General features: G+C 43.3%; 1 protein-coding gene across 4 annotated transcripts in view; it reads left to right on the top strand.

Annotated features, from left to right (window-relative positions):
* The window catches only part of tmem181 (transmembrane protein 181), a 252,962-nt gene that overhangs the window by 87,727 nt on the left and 144,595 nt on the right, over positions 1-20,640 (top strand). The window contains exon 1 of one of the 4 annotated variants that reach the window (XM_043696184.2): positions 9,536-9,551. The exons of the other annotated variants lie outside the window; for them this stretch is intronic. The gene's annotated coding sequence lies outside the window, so the exon portion shown is untranslated. Of the gene's footprint in view, positions 1-9,535; positions 9,552-20,640 lie in introns of those variants that run through there. 4 annotated transcript variants of the gene reach the window in all.

The following is a 20,640-nucleotide window of genomic DNA, read 5'->3' as shown; positions in this document are numbered from 1 at the left end:
ATCCTTCTGATAATGTGGCAACCAGAACTGCACACAGTATTCCATCTGTGGAATAAGCAATGTTCTATAATTTTCACCAAGACTTCCCGGATCCTATATTCTACAGCTTGATCATTGAAGGTCATATGTTGTTGTCTTCACCCTATCTACCTGTGCCAATGCTTCCCTTTGTTCTTCAGTACTTCCGAGGAACTTACCATTTATTGTGTAAATCCTTCCCCTATTAGACCTCATAAAATGCGTCATATCACACTTATCAGGAGTGAATTCCATCTGCTATTGCTCTATACAATTTGCCTTATGATCAATATCAGACTGTAATCATCCTCCTCACTATCCATAACATCACCACCAATGTATACCTTTGACATTCATTCCAAGTCACAAATCTATATAATGAACAGCAAAGGTCCGATCCCTGTAGTACATGTTCATCGCAATCACAAGAACAGCCTCCATCATCACCCTTTGCCACCTATTTGCAAACCATTTTTGGATCCAGTTTGTCAACATGCATTATAGAACCGCTTACCACGTGCAACCTTGTCAGAGGCCTCACTGAAGTCCATGTAAACCACATCAACTGTACTACAGTCACCTCTTTAAAAAAAAATCAATTAAATCAACCAGACATGTCTTTGTGTGTGTTGACTATCCCTGATCAATTGCCTTTCCAAGCGTTGATTAATTCTGTCCCTCAAATGTTTTCAATAATTTACCTTCCACTGACTTTGTAATTGCTTGACCTATCCTTGCCCTTCTTGAGTAAATTTTCTATCTATCCTCCAGTCATCTGACACTTCTCCTGTGGCCACTTCTCCTGGGCTCCAGCAATCTCCTTCCTTATTTTCCATTGCAGTCTGGGATATATCCCATCTGACCCTATGGATTTACGCAACTTTATGCTCACTGAAATATTAAATACCACCTCCTTAATAATCTTAACATGCTCGAGAATCTCGCCATCCCAACTAAAATTTCTAGCTGCAAACTCCTTTTCCTTTTGCTGTATGATCCACTCAGAAATATCTGCTTGTCTTTGAGCATACCTCACTTGTTATTTGAATTTAAAAAAATTAACTGAACAGATTGATAGATCTGGTGAAAAGGGGGTATCAGGCTGCTCAGATGCAGCTTGCAATATTGCAATGTTTTCATGAAGATCATTGAAAAATGACTTAGAATGACAGATGATCATTGTTGAAATGCTATGTACCCATGTATAAGGAGGAGGTACATAAAATGTTTGCAGACATACAAACATGACAACATGCTGAATGTGAAATGGCAAATAACACTTAGTGTCATGTGTTTTGTAGGATCAACAAAACCTGATACCATTTAAAGAGTTAGGGAAAAAATCTGTATCTTACTGTACATAGTGTCGTCCCAATTCACCCCCCCCCCCACCCAGTCAAAGCAAAATCTGCAGAGACACAGTATAGTTTTACCTCCTTCGTCTTTATTCCGGGCCCTGGAGGGAGAGAGAACGATCACCCATGTGCACAGAGACGTGAGTTCTCGGTCGTCTTTGGAACAGCAGTTTCTCATTGAATTATGTATTCAGTTTACACAGAGGAGCATCCAGATAAGGCAACATGCATATTGATTGGGTGACTGTTAAAATCAGCGAGTGTCAATAGTAAAGACTAAGCCATCTGCTGTTACACAATGAATAACTTCACATAATGAATATTTGTCACCTTGTTAAACTGACCTCACATACTGAATGCTTTTAATATTGTTAAATGGCTGTACATAATAACTGCATTTCCACCTTCTTAACCCATTACCCTTGCCTCCAGCACCCCATTGTTAACTGAAAGTTCTTAATTGATCTGAGTCATACTCAGCTGAACCTCTTATTCCACAAAACTCAGAACTTAACTCTTTCCCTACCTGCTTATACCATATGCACATTTTCAATAGGTTACTGAGATTTATGATTAAAGTATAAAACCTGTAACTAAAACTGGCAGTATTTGGTTCTGTTAATACACACCAATGGACCAGTCATTCTTGTCATTGCTAGTGAGATGAGATCTCAAGAATTGCACTCAGTTTTGACTTCTTCACATATTAATATGGTTACATTGAAAAAGATTCAAAGCAGCGATGTGGGAATAATTCCATTTTTAAAAAAATCGGCTAATCAAAGATTTAGGAAAGAAAAGCATTTTACTTTGGAGCAGCTTGAACCTCAAAGCCACCCAATGAGAGAAAGTAAAGGAAATGAAGGTGAAGAGAGAGAAAGAACATAATTAAGTGTGAAACACCTACAAGGACAGTGAGTGGGAGCAGCTGGTAACGAAGTGAATTGAACCCAAGGCTTTGGACTGTGATGTATCCCAAATGTGGTGAAGAGATCAAGGCCAAACCTTTCCAGGGCATGTGTGGCAAAGGCATTTATCCATTAACTGGAAGGATCACCCAGAGAAACAAAGTAATTTCAACTGATCACTGGTGACCTACCTGGTCAGCAATTTCCCTCTTGACCTTATTTTCTTTTTCTTGTATCCACAGGACAGGGACAGCCTGATAGATACTGGGTAACCTTCCTCTATTCTTCTAAACTGAAAATAAAGCTAATTCTACATTGTCTCAATCAAATACCCCCAGGGCAAGGACAGCATAGGGTTTGACACTGAGTTAAGTTTCCTCTACTTGTCTGAATTGTTAGCTGAGTAATATGTTGTACATTTTGGTTAGCAGGGGAAAAAACAGTAACTGAACAATGGACTACTTTAAAAAAAAGATGGTTCAGATATAGTTGAAGTACATTCCCTCAAATGGGAAAGTTAGGACAAACAAATCCAGAGTTTCCAGGATGACAAAGGAGGAAGAAATTACTATTTTGTAAAAAAAATTATGTTTATCACGTGTTGGGCAGACAGTATATTTGAGAACCAAGAGGAATACTGAAGATTAGAGGTGAGGTGAAAATGAAAATAAAAGCAGCAAAGTCGAATTATGAGAAAAGACTAGCAGCTAACATAAATGGTAATTCCAAAGTCTTCTATAGGCTTATGGTAAAACAGTGCTTAAAGGAGGAGGAGAAGAGGATTTACACAGGGAGGCAAGGGGCATGGGTTTGATATTAAGTCAATACTTTGTAAAACAGGGGGATGTTGTGTAGACCATGGTGATAGAAGTGGAAACTTTGGAATGGTTTAAATTAATAGCAAAGGACTTTTGGATAGACTGTTGGTACTTCAACTTGATAAGATGAGATGCATCCAAGGATTTTTGAAGGGAGTGAGGGTAGAAATTGCAGGTCACTGACTATAATCTTTAAGTCTTCCCTACACTTGGGAGAGATGCCAAAAAATTGGAGGAATACAAACATTGCGACCTTGTTCAAGAAAATTTAAGGATAATCCCAGATATTACAGACCAGTCAATTTAACCTCAGTGGTGAGAAGCTTCTGGAAACTATTATTTGCAGTAAAATGAGGAGTCACATTGAAAAAGGTTGGTTGATTAGTGTCAGCACAGATGCCTAATGTAAAAATTGTGTTTAACTAAGTTGCTGAGATTTTTGATGAGGTAACAGGTCAATAAGGGTAATGCCATGCATGGATTTCCAGAAGGCGATAGCTACATTGACACACAACAGACTTGTGAATAAAATTATAGGTCATGGTATAAAAGGATAGTAGCAATATGAATGCAAACTTGCATGAGTGATAGGAAACAGTAATGGTCAATGGATTTTTTTTTGGGCTGGAGGAAGGTTTGTGATGGAAACTCCCATGGGATCTCTTGGAATCCAGGCTTTTCCTACAGGGTGTACAGGGGCAATTTCAAAGATTGCAGGTAATCCATAATTTGGAAGAGTTGTAAACTGTGAGAAGTACAGTGTGAACTCCAGAAAGATAAGTTAGTAGGGTGGGCAGATAAATGGCAAAATAGTTCAATATAGCAAAGTATGAAGTCATGCAATTTTTTAGGAAGACCGTTGAAAGATGATATAAAATAGAAGTGTAAAATTCTAAAAGGGGTAGGGTGGACGGAGGTGTAGTCTCGGTAGCTGTGGGAGTCGGTGGACTTTGTAGTAGATGTCTGTGGTTAGTCGGTCATTGGAGATGGTGAGGAAGAGGTCCAAAAAGGGGAGGGAGGTGCCAGAGATGGTTCAGGTGAATTTGAGGTCAGGGTGTTGGTGAAGTTGATGAACTGCTCAACCTACTCGTGGGAGGTGGTGCCGAAAGAGTCATCGATGTAGTGGAGGAACAGGTGGGGTGGTGCCGGTGTAACTGCAGAAGATGGACTGTTCCACGTATCCGACAAACAGGCAAGGCATAGCTGGTCCCATGCGGGGATGCCCATGGCTACCCCTTTGGTTTGGAGGAAGTGGGAGGATTGGAAGGAGAAGTTATTGAGGGTGAGGACCCATTCAGTCAGGTGAATGAGGATATCCATGGAAGGGTACTGGAATTGACAGCGTGAGAGGAAGAAATGGAGGGCTTGGAGACCTTCATCGTGGCAGATCAATGTGTACAGGGACTGGATGTCCATGGTGAAAATGAAGTATTGGGGCTGGGGAAATCTTGGAAGAGATAAAGAGTATGGGTGGTGTCACAAGCGTAGGTGGGGATTTCCTGAACTGAGGGAGTAACCTGGACAGTGTCAAGGTTGGAAGAAATGAGTTCAGTGGGACAGGCGCAGGCTGATACAATGGGTTGACTGGGATAGTCAGGTTTGTGAATCTTCGGTAGGAGGTAGAATTGGGCAGTGCAGGATTCATGGACAATGAGTTGGAGGCTGTGGGTGGGAGACCCCCAGAGATGATGAGGTTGTGGATGGTCTTGGAGATGATGGTTTGGTGATAGGAGGTGGGGTCGTGATAAGGGGGCAGTAGGAGGAGGTGTCTGCGAGTTGGCGCCTGACTACTCCACCCCTCCTTGTTTTCAGGCTTGTTGGTGAGGTTTGGGCTAGGAGAGGAGGGCTGTGCGTAGTGAGGGCGGGAGGTTGGATTGGTGAGGAGGGTGGGCAGGTTGAGGTGGCTGATATCACGATGACAATTGGAAATGAAGATGTCAAGGGTGGGTAAGAGGCTGGCACGGGGTGTCCAGGTGGATGGGGTGTGTTGGAGGTGGCAGGACCGGTATTCAGTGGGTGGGCGAGTGTCCTAGCTGAAAAAGTGGGCCTGAAGGCGGAGGCGACAGAAGAAACATTCAAGGTCACAGCGTGTGTTGAACTCATTAATCTGGGAGTGTAGAGGGATAAGGAGTCAGGCCTTTGCTGAGGACTAAATATTTGACTTCAGTGAGGGGGATGTCTAGGGGAATGGTGAACACACAGCAGGAATGGGAGCTAGGATTGAAAGTGGGGCTGGAGCTGGATGTGGGGGCGGAGAAAGTTGATTGAGTAGGCGTGATTATAGGGTTAGGAGTGTCATCACCAACGGAAGTGACAGTCGCAAAGGGGCTTATAGCTGTGTCAACAGGGGCGTAAGTGACGTCATGAGCAATGCTGTTTAGTTCTCGATGGGTGATGTCACTGGTGGCGGAAGTGACATCGGCGATTGAGGCTTCCGTGTTGAGGTGAGCGGTGTCCATCGGGGCGGAAGTGGCTGCCGCCGCGGCAATTTCGGGGGTGGAAGTGACGTACAAGGTAGGTATTGTGTCTGTGTTGCTGGAAAAGTGCAGCACGTCAGGCAGCATCCAATGAGCAGGAGAATCGACGTTTCGGGCATGAGCCCTTCTTCAGGCTCATGCCCGAAACGTCGATTCTCCTGCTGCTTGGATGCTGCCTGACCTGCGCTTTTCCAGCATCAAATTTTCAGCTCTGATCTCCAGCATCTGCAGTCCTCACTTTCTCCTAGAAGGTATCGTGTCTGTGCTGGGGGTGGTGAAACTGGTGGTGTATCCTGCAGCGGTCGAGGCGACGGTAGTCTTCCTGGCGGTCACTAAGATGGTTGGGTGGATGGCGATGGTGGAGATGGTGTGATCGACAGTGGCTGTAGTCCATGCAGCGGCAGCGGGGGTGGAAGTGACGTCATTAATCGCCCTGGTGCTCATGGAAGAAATGGCCGCGTGGCGATTGGCATCTGGGCGATTCCAGAGGCCAGGAGAAAGTTCTAGAAGATTTGAGGAAATATCTGTATTGAGGGAAGTACATGAAAATTTGTTTAACTTGCATTCTTTTATGTCCAGTGTGGTGGAGAAAAATCATTGGTTGAGCATAGGAATCCTTCTGAGAATGTAGAAATGCAGAGGTCTGCTGCAGGTCAAGGAAAGTGAGGCTCTGAGCTGAGGCAGGACAAACTGCAGGTAGAGTCGATAGCGGCGCATGGCTGATGGCGTGGAGCGGAGGATCCGGAAAGAGAATTGTTGTTGAAAGTTTCAGATTTGTGATGTCTGTTGGGTATCCTGTTCAGGCCTTCCAGAGGGGTCCAATTCGACTGTTGTTTCTTTGGTTGCTGTACTGCAGATCTCTCTATCGACTGTTGCAGTTCATTGGTTATCTCATTGGGCTTGCTGCTGACGTGTTGTGGGTTGTGGAAGAATTCCTGGAGCCTGATTTGCCAAATGAATTTATTTTTGTCTTACCCGAGACCAATGGGGTCCATGTTGGTTGTGGGGAGTAAGTTGAGTCCTCGGCTGAGAACTTTACACCCTTCAACCAGACAAAATTGGTGAGACAAGTTGACAATGGAGTTCACTGTGGTATTACCCTGTAGGCTTGGTGACTGCTAGTGTGATGCCAAATTTCTCCATAGAGTCATAGAGATGTACAGCATGGAAACAGACCCTCCGGTCTAACCTGTCCATGCCGACCAGATATCCCAACCTAATCTAGTCCCACCTGCCAGCACCCAGTCCATATCCCTCCAAACCCTTCCTATTCATATACCCATCCAAATGCCTCTTAAATGTTGCAGTTGCCTCCACCACATCCTCTGGCAGCTCATTCCATACACGTACCATCCTCTGTGAAAACGTTGCCCCTTACGTCTCTTTTATGTCTTTCTCCTCCAAGGTCTCTTTGTTCAGCAATTCTCCCTAGGACCTTACCAGTTTTCTGTTCTTGGTGTGCGTGTACGTGGTGTAGTTCAGTTACCTCATCTGCTTGGCAGTGTCTCTTAGTTAGTCCCCTGAATGCAAACTGAGAATATGGACTATATGTTGATTTCAAGGTTGGCACGTCTGGTGTACGCGTTGGTTGAGGAGTGTGCGAGAGGTGCGATGGCAGAGCCTCTCAGTGTAGTCTGTGTTGTAATGTGTAGTCCTTTTGGGATAGAATAGCCAAGCAGAACTGAGCCAAGTTCTGAACCCGTGAAGAGTGCCTTAACCGTGGGTTCATGTTAGGTAAAAACAATAACTACAGATGCTGGAAACCAGATTCTGGATTAGTGGTGCTGGAAGAGCACAGCAGTTCAGGCAGCATCCGAGGAGCAGTAAAATTGACGTTTCGGGCAAAAGCCCTTTATCAGGAATACAGGCAGAGAGCCTGAAGCGTGGAGATATAAGTGAGAGAAGGATGGGGGTGGGGAGAAAGTAGCATAGAGTAAAATAGGTGAGTGGGGGAGGGGATGAAGATGATAGGGCGGGGTGAGGGTGGACCATCCCCCCCACCCCCTCCCAACCCCCTAACCCCCCCCCACCCCCTCCCCCCCCAACCCCTCCCCCCCACCCCCTCCCCCCCCCACCCCCTCCCCCCCCCACCCCCTCCCCCCCCACCCCCTCCCCCCCCACCCCCTCCCCCCCCCACCCCCTACCCCCTCCCTACCCCCTCCCTACCCCCTCCCTACCCCCTCCCTACCCCCTCCCTACCCCCTCCCTACCCCCTCCCTACCCCCTCCCTACCCCCTCCCTACCCCCTCCCCCCCCTTCCCTACCCCCTCTACCCCTTCCCTACCCCCTCCACCCCGCCATCCCCTCCCTACCCCCTCACCCCTTCACCCCCCTCACCCCTTCACCCCCCTCACCCCTTCACCCCCTCCCTACCCCTTCCCCCCTTCCCCCCTTCCCCCCACTTCCCCCCCTCCACCCCTCCCCCCTCCACCCCTCCCCCCTCCACCCCTCCCCCCCCCCTCCCCTCCCCCCTCCCCACCCCCCCTCCCCACCCCCCCTCCCCACCCCCCCTCCCCACCCCCCCTCCCCACCCCCCCTCCCCACCCCCCCTCTCCCCCCTCCCCCCCCTCCCCCCTCCACCCCTCCACCCCTCCACCCCTCCCCCCTCCCCCCCTCCCCACCCCCCCCTCCCCACCCCCCCCCTCCCCCCCTCCTCTCCCCCCCTCCTCTCCCCCCCTCCTCTCCCCCCCTCCTCTCCCCCCCTCCTCTCCCCCCCTCCTCTCCCCCCCCCTCTCCCCCCCCCTCTCCCCCCCCCTCTCCCCCCCCCTCTCCCCCCCCTCTCCCCCCCCTCTCCCCCCCCTCTCCCCCCCCTCTCCCCCCCCCTCTCCCCCCCCCTCTCCCCCCCCTCTCCCCCCCCCTCTCCCCCCCCCCCCTCCCCCCCCTCTTCCCCCCCCCCTCTTCCCCCCCCTCTTCCCCCCCCCTCTCCCCCCCCCTCTCCCCCCCCCCTCTCCCCCCCCCCTCTCCCCCCCCCCCTCTCCTCCCCCCCCCTCTCCCCCCCCCCTCCCCCCCCCCTCCCCCCCCCCCCTCTCCTCCCCCCTCTCCTCCCCCCTCTCCTCCCCCCTCTCCTCCCCCTCCCCCCTCTCCCCTCTCTCTCCCTTTTCCCCCCTCCTCCCTCCCTCCCTTGGTATGCTAACCATAGCATACCAAGGACTATAGGTATCTTTCTGCATAAGAGAGAGACAAATGGTTATGTATGCCTTAAGAGGCACTATTTCATACTCTTGGAGCGTGATTGTGAAGTGTCTGGCACCTTGGCTGTAAGGTATGCACAACTTTATCAAGCTGTTTGTCTTGTGTGTGAGACAGTTCTTGAAATTTTTAAACAAGTTCCCACTTCTTACAAGGAGAATTTGTATGCGCAATTGGGTAGGGTGTGTCTTTTTAATTTTTGCTATGGATCAATGCTGGGTCATCCATCTTATTTTTTTATTGTTGTGGAATAGAATCATGGAATGGTTACAAGGTAGAAAGTGGCCATTCAGTACACCAATCCACTGTGATTCTCTGCAAGGGCAATTCAAAGACACTCAGCAAATTTCAAATCCATACCAGCAGTACCCCTTTTATTCGGTGGGCCTTAACTTTCCTGTCAATCCAATTATATAACATTTTATTAAAAGGTTTTTGCATTTCCACTAGTTTATGGCCACTGCCATTATCTTCATCAAGCCTCTCTGTTAACTTATTCAGAAACTTGATGAATGTAGTGAAAGATTATTTGCCTTTAACATACTGTGCAAAGGACTACCCAATTATCCCAGGTTAATGTTGTAAAACCTTCCTGCCACTGAGGTTAAATTAACTAGCTTGCTATTGCCCTGTTTATCCTCATTCCTCCCTTGAGTAAGAGTCTAACATTAGCAATTCTCCAATCTTTTAATGTTATGCCTGAAGGAGATTTGAACATCCACTAACTCTGTAGTTTCCTCACTTTATCTCTTTCAGCCCCCAGCTAACCCTGGTGACACACCTAATGTAAGTAGAGTTAGCTTTTCCAGTACTTTCTCTTAAACTTTTATTTTTAACCCAGCAAGGATTTCAATTACCAGCTTAACAGAGCATATTTTGGCAGAATATTTTTCTTTGTTGAAGGCAGATTCATTTACTCCATGTATCAACCACCCTTTTGCTTTTCAATTAGCTCCACCGTTATTATTAATTACCAATTTTAACTATTTTTGTGCTTGTCGAAGATTTTTTGCATTTCTCTGTTACTTCTGATCTGTTTTTGTGCGCACTCTTTTGTGTCTCATGTCCTTGTTCATTTGCTCTTTGTTCTGTATTCAGCCTTGGTCTCACTTGTACTTTCATATGCCATACAGCCCTTTTTTTTTGCTTCACCTTACTCTCCATCTTTGTCATCTAGGAGGCTCAAGCTCTGGATGCCCTTTCTTAAAATGTTTGTTGATTGCACTCGGACCATTTTGTCTGTCTTTCCTATGTACTCCATTGTATTTTTGCCTGCCTGTATCAGATGCCAATATACCTGACTGCATTAATTGAAACTCGTCCTCCCAAGTAGAGTATCTTTACTGTAAGTTGCTCTTTGTCTTTTTCAATAGTCAATCTATAATCACTAGTCTCTAAATTTTATTGTCCTTACACTTTTAATCCACTTGAGACCATAAGAAATAGAAACAGGAGTAGGCTTTTTGGCCCCTCAAACCTGCTCTGTCATTCGATGGCTGATCAGACATTGCTTGGGCCACGTTTCCTGTATTTTCCCCCATAACTCTTGATTCCCCTCCTTTTCAAGAATCTGTCTATCTCAGTCTTAAATATACACAAGGACTCTGCCACCACAGCTCTTTGTGGCAAGGAATTCTAAAGATTGAATTCTTTGAGGGAAGAAATGTTTCTACATTTCAATTTTAAACTGGTGCCTCTTTGTTATCATGCTGATTCCCAGAACCAGTTCCACCTAGTTCTCCTTCCACTTTGGTCAAGAATGTATCGACCAAGACAACTCTCTTGAACATATTTTAAACTTTGTGCCCTTTCTGCCCTGTTCGGTGTTGCTATCCCTGTTTATTTTGGGATCATAGAAGCTCCCTGTTGGGAGCCTGTGGTTCTTGTTCCTCTCATTTTCAGCAAATTTCCTGATATGTATTTTTTCCACTAGTTAATCAATAGAATACATCCAGTAGTATAATGGCACTCAGTTGTTCCTTCAACCTAAACAAATAGATTCATGTTCGTGGCTGTTCCAGGTAATACTCTCTTCAGCAGCATAATATACTCCTTGATCAATGCTGGCAACATTCCTCCTTCTTTGCTTCTATGAATGCTTTGCATCCACAAATATTTAGTACCCAGTCTTGCCTATTTTTGAGCCAGGTCTCTGTTATCAACACAGTATCATAATTCCCATATAGCTATTAATGCTTGGTGTTCACCCAGCTAATATACCTTTCCCTCCTCTCTCTCTCTCACACACACACAAATCTGTGGGGTGAATTTGCAGATTTGTATTTGCACATACCTTCTACTTTGTTCAAAAAACACATAATCTGTAGTCAGTCAGTCAATGTGACATTTTATAAATTCCTACTTTAAAAATGAAACCCGTCTGACTTAAGATTGGAAGTATAGGGCAGGCTCTAACCTCACACCTTCAATGTATTGTCTGAGCTGAGATGTCTCTGTTCTTATATACTGATAAAACCTTAAGTTATCTTGGGGCAGTGAGTTGAAAGAAATTCTGTGATTTACGTATTAATTGAAACCTGCATCCCCATTCTAAGTGATTAAAGAATTAACAGCAATATAGGCTTGTTTAATACATTGCATCAGTTGTATGACAATTTGATCTTTTACTATAAATTGTGTGTGCTATGCATCCTGCCCTGCCAGCTACCTGACGAAGGAGCAGCTCTCCAAGAGCTTGTATTTTCAATTAATTCTGTTGGCCTATAATCTGGTGTTGTGATTTTTAACTTTCTAATAGTTATGACAAATGTTCTAAACATGGGTGTGTAAAGCAACATTGTAGAATTTATAGATAATACAAAAGTTGACGAAATAATGAATAATGGTAAAAGATGATATGGCAAGTTAGTAAGGTGATTTGGGGGAGATAAAAGCACGTGGATGACTTTATAAATAGTGGACTAGAACGTAAAAGCAAGGAGAATAACTAAAGCTTAAGAAATCACTGGTTAGACTGCAGCTGAATACAATGGAAAATTTTAGGCATCAACCTCAGAGAAATGTAAAGCAGTGCTTCTCATTGCTCTTTCCCCAATGTGGTACCTGACAGTAATAGTGACCAATGTCTCCTCTAAGCTGCATGGCTGTACATGCTTCCCACTTTCAGTGCACAGCAGCTGGTGTGCAGATGCAGATTACATTTTTAATTTTGGCAGTTGCTGCCTTGCAAAGACCTTTTAGACAAAAGCAAAATTGAGAGAATGTTGGTGACTATTTCAGAGTGATGTATTTGGAGAGTTGTGACAGTGGGTTAGGAGGACTGTCTCATTTGTAGAGGTTTTAAGTTAAATAAGTACCTACTTCTCTACAGCATTCAGATCTTAAGATTTAGCCATAAGGTAAGAGGTGACCTAATAAATGTTTTCAAGACATAGTTTTGATAGAGTAAGGTAGAAGAGCATGATTTCTTCTGGCAGGTTGGTCAATAACTAGAATCATTGACTTAAAATCATTTGTATGATATAACTTTCTAATAGTTATGACAAATGTTCTAAACATGGGTGTGTAATGCAACATTGTAGAATTTATAGATAATACAAAAGTTGACTAAATAATGAATAATGGTAAAAGATGATATGGCAAGTTAGTAAGGTGATTTGGGGAGATAAAAGCACGTGGATGACTTTATAAATAGTGGACTAGAACGTAAAAGCAAGGAGAATAACTAAAGCTTAAGAAATCACTGGTTAGATTGCAGCTGAATACAATGGATAGCATAGACGGGGTGAAGATGAGTTATGAATCGGTGGACACTGTTTTAAGAAGAGAACAAAACTTTAGAATAAATATTTTTAGACATTGAGTAATTAGGATTTGAAATATACTCGAAGAGTGGGGTGCTGGAAAAGCACAGCAAGTCCGGCAGCATCCGAGTAGCTGGAGAGTCAATGTTTTGAGCATAAGCTCTTCCTCAGGAATGAGGGGTGAAATACACTGCTTGGTATGTGATGTGGAGGCAGATTCAATCATGATTTTCAAAAGAGAATTGTGCAGTTATCTGAAGATGAAATAGTCATGATATAGAGTGGAATGAGAAACATTTTTGCTTTTTTTAACTTGAGCTTTTTAAATGAGGCATGGAAGCTACAACATGGCACAAAACTGAACCAGAAATACTCGTTCCCTGTAAATACTTATCTCAAAATTGAATAACAAATTGTGTCACTTTATCATCTGCAGTTGATAGTATGTACTGTTCCGAGGATCATAGTGAGTGAAACAATTCCATACAGGCTGATAATCTTTTTAAAAGAAAGATAAGTTCCCCAACAAGTGATAGAAAGCACTGAAGAATGAGAAATTACTTTGTAAAAATTTTATTGTAACGAAAAAAGTGAAAATCATCTAATGTGAATTATTCTGAAGAAAGATCACTGGATCCGAAACTCTGCTTTCTCTCCAAAGATGCTGCCAGACTGCTGAATTCTTTTCCAGAAATTTGTATTTTTGAATATGAATGTTTGCTTGATGTATAATTCGCTTGTTAATTGAAGGAGTCACTTCCACATTAAGGAAACTGAAATGTGCCTTTTAAAAAAAACCTTTAATTGATGTGTTCAAAAATATTGTAATATATGTAGTAACATTTAGGATTGGATTTTTGAAATAGAGGTAGATGTGTGGCTTCTACTTTGAAGTTAAAAGTTTTTTTTTCTAAGAGACCAGAAAGTAATTTTGAAGAGTTGAGCAAAAGACATACTTTCCAGGAAGGCATTCATTCAATCATGTTTAGTAGGACACATGTACTTTTTTGAATTAATTCACGGGATGAGGGTGTTAATGGATTTAATGTTTATCCTGCTGAGTTTAGAACAGACCAAGGCAAAACAGACCAGAGGTGATTGTGATTGGTTTTGACTTCATTTCTGGAGAATCAGGAGTTCAATTCACAAGGAAGAACAGTTTGTGAATTGTGTAGGAAAAATCAAGATTTAGCTCAGGACACCTTAGCAGAAGTGGTTTTAGTTTGTGAAGCTTCCAAGCTGTGACTGTTTGTCGAGGAGTTTTCTAGAACTGACGAGCTATAGGTCATCAGAATTAAAAAATCGTTGATTGCTGTAAAAACTTAGAAAGAAGCCATAAAACTGAATCAATAGAACTGCGAAGTCCCTCCTCCCTACCTTTTATCTTAGCCTCCTCCCCCAAGTCCCTCCTCCCTACCTTTTATCTTAGCCTCAGACCATAGCAACACGACGGCTGGAGGAAGAGCGCCTCATCTTCCGCCTAGGAACCCTCCAACCACAAGGGATGAACTCAGATTTCTCCAGTTTCCTCATTTCCCCTCCCCCCACCTTGTCTCAGTCCCAACCCTCGAACTCAGCACCACCTTCCTAACCTGCAATCTTCTTCCTGACCTCTCTGCCCCCACCCCCACTCCGGCCTATCACCCTCACCTTAACCTCCTTCCACCGCATTTCCAACGCCCCTCCTCCCTACCTTTTATCTTAGCCTGCTTGGCAGACTTTGCTCATTTCCTGAAGAAGGGCTCATGCCCGAAACATCGATTCTCCTGCTCCTTGGATGCTGCGCTTTTCCAGCAACACATTTTCAGCTCTGATCTCCAGCATCTGCAGTCCTCACTTTTCTCTCATCTCCTAGAACTGCGAAGTGCCAGTTAAGGAAGAAATTAAAGAGTTGAGATGGGGGAGATATTTCTTCAGGATTGAGTATCTGTAGAAGTATGTTGTGGAAACGGGTTGAAATCTTTTTGTTTATATTGAGATTTTTCTAATTTTTTTCAACTTTTGTTGAAGAACATTTGCAGCCTTGTGTGTCTGTTGAGAGACTGACATCACAGTAACCACCTGCAAAAATGAAACTGATCTATCATGCCAGGTTTCACACTGGTATCTGACTGGTCCAGCATTGCCATTAGATGCATCATAAGTCAATACTATGATTCTGGTAGATATGTATAATGAAAGGAACAATTCCAAAGTTACTTGCAGCTCTCCAGCAGAAGTTCACCTTTTCTTGCCACGTAATCCATTTACAATTATCTGCCTAATTACAGTCATCATCGTCATTGGCTCAAAGTTCCTTAGATCTAATCTGTTTTCTTCCTTTTGTATCAAAACTGAGCAGTTGAAAACCTCCCAATCAAAAAGCAGGTGCTACCAATCTGAAAACAACATCCTGAAAATAAAAGGAAATACAGAATCTCCAGAGAGAGAGAAAGACTTGTCAATTTAATGAACTTGCATCAGAACTGGGAAAAAAGGAGATGAAACACTTTTTGAGCAAGGACAAAAGTAAAAATAAGGTGAAAAACAGTGACTGCTGTACAAAACTAATCTTTTAAGGGGAGGCTACGGCTTTATACTCTGGGTGGAGTGAAATTATTTCTGGAAATGTGAAGGGTCGCTGGACCTGAAATGTTAACTCTGATTTCCCTCCACAGCTGTGTGACTTGCTGAGCTTTTCCAGCATTTTTTTTTTGATCTCCAGCATTTATTATTTCTGAAAAACTGGAACTTCCTTTCTATGAGTAGTGTCAGAGTATCTACGCATTATGGACGACAACAGCTTAAGAACGTTGGAAGCTGTCATTTTCCTGAGAGCAGTTAGGAATGGCATTAAATGTTGTGCTTGCCAGCAGTGTCACATGCCATGAATGATTTTTTTGAAAAAGTGCAATGCATTCTGATTAGAGCATTTCAATACCCATCAGCAAGAGTGGCTCAGTAGCACCACTACTGCCTCAGCTAGCTGAGTCCTGGAGAACATCTCTGCCCAAGTGAACATGTAGTAGTTGGTGAGGAAACCAACAAGAACCTACTTGACCTGCCTCCAATCAGTCTCTGTGTCATAAATGTATCAGTCCCTGGACAATATTGTTATGAATGATCATGACACAGTTCTTGTGGAGGTAAAATCCAAGTTTCATGCTGAGCCTATTATGTTGTATGGCACTTCTACCATGTTAAATGTGAGACATTACAAGCTGCCACCTCAATTTGGAAACCATGAGGCATTGTGTGTTAGTAGTAGCAGTAGAATTGCGTTGAACTGCAATGTGCAAACTCAAAATTTGACACATTTTTCACTTTCTCTTTCACTCGTTCATTTTTCATTTTTCACTGCTGCAGGATAGCATATCAGGCGTAATACCAGGCATACCTAAAATAAGGTGCCAAGCTGAAGAAGTAACACCAGAGCATTCCAAAAAGCACAAAATGGGATTGATAGAACTTAGCAATTGCACATCTAGCAGCTCAGATCAAAACTGCATTCCTACCACAACCAGTCATATGAACAAATAAATGGAGAGTGAAAATTCACAAAGGTTCACATGCTTAGTGATGTGAGGTCCCAAGTATCATTTCAAACAACAATCTTAAAGCATTTGCATATGTCTTTAGCTACACTTGCTGAGTGAATGATCCATCTTGGTCTATTTTGAGGTTCCCATCATCAAACTTGAACTCCACCTTATTATCAAGAAATGACTAAATGCACTGCACACAGAAAAGACTTCTATCCGTGATGACAACTCAACAATAGTACTGCGAGTTGTACTCCAGAGCTAGCTGCACACCTGTGACTATTGATGATGCAAGTACAGCTGTAATGCTATCCCTTATCAAAAATGCCACTCACCCTCCTCTCTTGCTTCCTTTTCTGTCTTTCCTGTATCCCTGACGTTTCTGTAATTGCTATGATATCACAGTCCCATGTTTCTAACCATGCCCTGAGCTCATCTGCCTTCCATGTTAGGCATGTTGCATTGAAATAAATGCAGTTTAATTTATCAGTCCTACCTTGTTCTCTGGCTCTGTTTCCTGCCTGCACTGACTTTTTGTTTGTTTGTTTGACTCACTTCTTTTTGCAACTGTACCAGTTTCAGATTGATGTCTTTCCTCACTGTCTACCTGGGCTGCCCCCCCCCCCCCCCCCTCCACACACACACACACACACCTTACTAGTTTAAATCCTCCTGAGCAACTCTAGCAAATCTTCCTGCTAGTATCTTAGTCTCCTTCCAATTCAAGTGCAATCTGTTCTTCTTGTACAGGTCACTTCTACCCCAAGAGAGATTCCAATGATCCAAAAATGTGAATCCTTCTCCCATACATCAGCTCCTCAGCCATGCATTCATCTGCTCAATCCTCCTATTTCTACCCTCGCTAGCTCGTAGCACCAGGAGTAATCCAGATATTATACTTTCGGGGACCTCCTCCTTAAATTCCTACCTCACTTACTATCTTGTCCCTTCAGAATGAGCTGTCAGTGGAAGTGGTTGAGGTGGGTACATTTACACCATTTAAAATGCATTTGGCTAAATGCATGGGCAGGAAAGGTTTAAATGGATATGGGCCGGGTGCATTGAAATGAGAGGAGTGTAGTTGGACATTTTAGTCGGCATGGACCAGTTTGGGCCAAAGACTGCTGGGTCTATGGCTTTATGAAGGGTAGATCATGCGTGACAAACGTCCATAGAGCTCTTCGAAGAGGTGGTGATGGATGGAGGCAAATTGATGAATGTTGTTTTTAATGGACTTCCAGAAGATCTTTGAAGTCCTGCATGTTGCATTGTTAGCTATGGTGTATGCCCACAGAATTGATAGCAAATTACTGACATTGATAGGAAATTTGTTGAATGGCAGGAACCAGATTTGGAATAATAGATTAGTACTCAAATTGCAGGAATCTGTGATGTGGCCTCAATATTCAGTATTTATTCACAACTTGGATAATATCAAATTGGGCAGCAAAGAGGATGGTATTGACACCAGCATAAAATTATAACAGGATATTGGTATATTGGGTGAATAGGCAAAACTCTGCAGATGGATTTTAATGAGATGCATTCTTGCAGAGAGATATTATCACAGTGGTGCAGAAATGTCTCTTTCAGACAAGCAGTTGGTAAACAGCTTTGAGTTCTCGCTGGGTGTTTCCTTTGTAGACCAAAGAATCATGAATCAAGAATCACAGAGACCCAGAAGTCTTTTGTTTTGCTTTCAGTTAGTGGGGCAAGGTTTTGTTAGTTTGATGAAAGCTTGACTTCTGTGCAGCTAGAGTGAAGTCTTAGACAGAGGAGCTTCCTCTTAAAAATTATAAGGCACAAGTTATTACTTTTGAGTGGACTGGAGAGTGACAGCACATGAGATTAATAATGATGTGGCTGAATTGCCTTTACCAAGGATGTGTTTATGGGATGCTGCCTATATTGGAACAGTTGGTGATTAGTGGTTTTTTTTTTTGGGTTATTTCAATGGAGTTACACTAGTTCTTTTCATTGTATTTCAAATGTGTTGTAAGAATCAAATTTATTTTGATTCAATCTTAATGGTCGACCAATCGAGTCATGTCTGAAACATAGCACCTTATCCTTGCCTTTTAAAAGATGTGTCGGCTATCTCCATAATACACTTTGGGGTCTGATCTGGGCCATAACATTATGAAGACACAAAGTTAAAGTACAGTGGATGTCCAATGAGACTTGGGAGTTCAGATAAAATTCTTTTAAGATGCCATGAACAGGTAAAGAATGTTGTTAATAAGGTTAATGGAGTGTTGATCTTCACATCTAAAGGACTGGAGTTTTGAGAAGTAGATGTTATGCTGCTGTTATATAAAACCCGAGTTATGTCTCTTTTAGATTATTGAGTGCAGATGTGGGCACCACACCTTAATGTTACAACACAGAGGTGAGCCCTTCTGTTAATTAGACTAGAAAAGCTCAATTCGTCTCATAATCTATTAAAATATGAGTGACAGAGAACTTCCAAAGTCTGCTATTTAAAGAAAGTAACGTCAGTTTATTTTTTAACGCTTAAAAGTGAATATTAAACAACTATTCACAATTCTAAGCTCCCTCTTTCTCTTAACTGCTTATAATCTGCCTCCAACTCTACAACACAGTGCTGTTCCAGTAAGATACTTAATAAAATTACATCAACTTATTTTCAAAACCACACAACCACTGATGTCTACTATGTCTTCCTTCTTCTGCTGACGATCTCCCTAGGTCATTGTCTTTCTTTTTACTACAAGTATGTTTCTTATAAAAAGGAACCTTTGATAGATAGTGTTTCCTAATTTCTTGGAGAGCAAGATGTTAGCTCACTGTGCATTTCTGTCTTGATGGAAGTTGCTCTCTGACCCATTTTCAAAACGGTTCGCATTTTATACTTTGGTCATCTCATTGGTTGGATGTTGGTAAGATAATAAATTCAAACTCAATGGATTTTACTATCTTGGGGCATCATTTAAACTGGTTAAATTTGAATTGTTGTCAAAACAGCACCCAAAACTCAGGTATCCATTTTATGGCCAAATGTTTCGTATTTTCAGTTTTTCAGTACACTCTGGGACTGCCATCTAGTCATATACAAATGTGCTTGTAATCTCTCAGTTCATAACAGCATTCTCTCTGTCTCTTGAAGGTACAGTGCATGCCTTCAACTTCATAACATCTGCCCCTTTAAAAAAACAATCATAATGAAAAGATGGGTTCATTCAGTTTTCTAATTCTTAATCCCATTACAATGTAAGACATAGGTCATTAATCTAATTTATATTTTGCATATTAATTTCTGCACACCTGTATAACACTGTCAAGTCTTCTAGAACATAGAACAGTACGGCACAGTACAGGCCCTTACTCCAAAATCAGACTAACCTCCATATCCTTCATTGTACTAACTTCCATGTGCCTATGCAAGAGTTGCTTAAATGTCCATAATATATCTGACTCTACTATCACTGCTGCAGTGCATTGCACGCACCCACCAATCTCTGTGTAAAGAACCTACCTCTGACACCTCCCCTAATCCTTTCCCAAGTTATTTTAAAGTATGTCCCTTTATCATAGAATCCCTACAGTGTGGAAATAGGCCCTTCGACCCCAACAAGTCCACACCAACTCTCCGAAGAGTAACCCACTTAGACCCATTCCCCTCCCCTATTATCCGACATTTACCTCTGACCAATACACCTAACCCACATAACCCTGAACATTATGGGCAATGTGGCATAGCCAATTCATCTAACTTGCACATCTTTGGATTGTGGGCGGAAACCACAGCACCTGGGGGAAACCCATACAGACACAAGGAGAATGTGCAAATTCCAGACAGGCGCCTAAGGATGGAATTGAGCCCAGGTCCCTGGTGCTGTGAGGCAGCAGTGCTAACCACTGAGCCACTGTGCCCCCCTTATGATCGATATTTCTGCCATGGGAAAAAGTCTTTGGCTATTCACTCTATCTATGCCTCTCTTCATCTAGTACACCTCTATCATGTGGCCTCTCATCCTTCTTTGCTCCAATGAGAAAAGCCCTAGCTCCCTCAACCATTATTCACAGGACATGCCCTCCACTCCAGAGAGTATCCTGGTAGATCTCCTCTGTACCCTTTAGGTTGACATCCTTCCTATAATGAGGTGACCAGAACTGAATACAAATATTCTAAGTGTGGTTTAACCAGAGCTCTATTGAGCTGCAGCATTACCTTGCAGCTCTTAAGCTCAATTCCTCCTGCTAATGAAAGCCAACACACCATACATCTTAACAACTCTATGAACTTGGATGGCAACTTTGAGGGATCTATGGACATGGACCCCAAGGTCCTTCTGTTCCTCCACACTGCCAAGAATCCTGCCTTTAACCCGAATTCAAATTCGACCTTCTAATGTGAATGACTTCACACTTTTCTGGGTGGAACACCATCTGCCACTTCTCAGCCCAGTTCTGCATCCTGTCAATGTCCCGATGCAATCTACAACAGTTTTTCCACACTATCCACCACTCCACCAACCTTTGTATTATCATCACATTTACTAACCCACCCTTCCACTTCCTCATCCAAGTCATTTATAAAAATCACAATGAGCAGAGATCCCAGAACCG

The sequence above is a fragment of the Chiloscyllium plagiosum genome, unplaced genomic scaffold, assembly GCF_037043375.1.
Source record: "Chiloscyllium plagiosum isolate Xiang-an unplaced genomic scaffold, Cpla_swu_hap1 HiC_scaffold_10, whole genome shotgun sequence".
In the NCBI taxonomy this organism is placed as follows: Eukaryota; Metazoa; Chordata; class Chondrichthyes; order Orectolobiformes; family Hemiscylliidae; genus Chiloscyllium; species Chiloscyllium plagiosum.
Note: the sequence above shows the minus strand (reverse complement) of the source record. Positions and strands in the feature narration are given on the sequence as shown.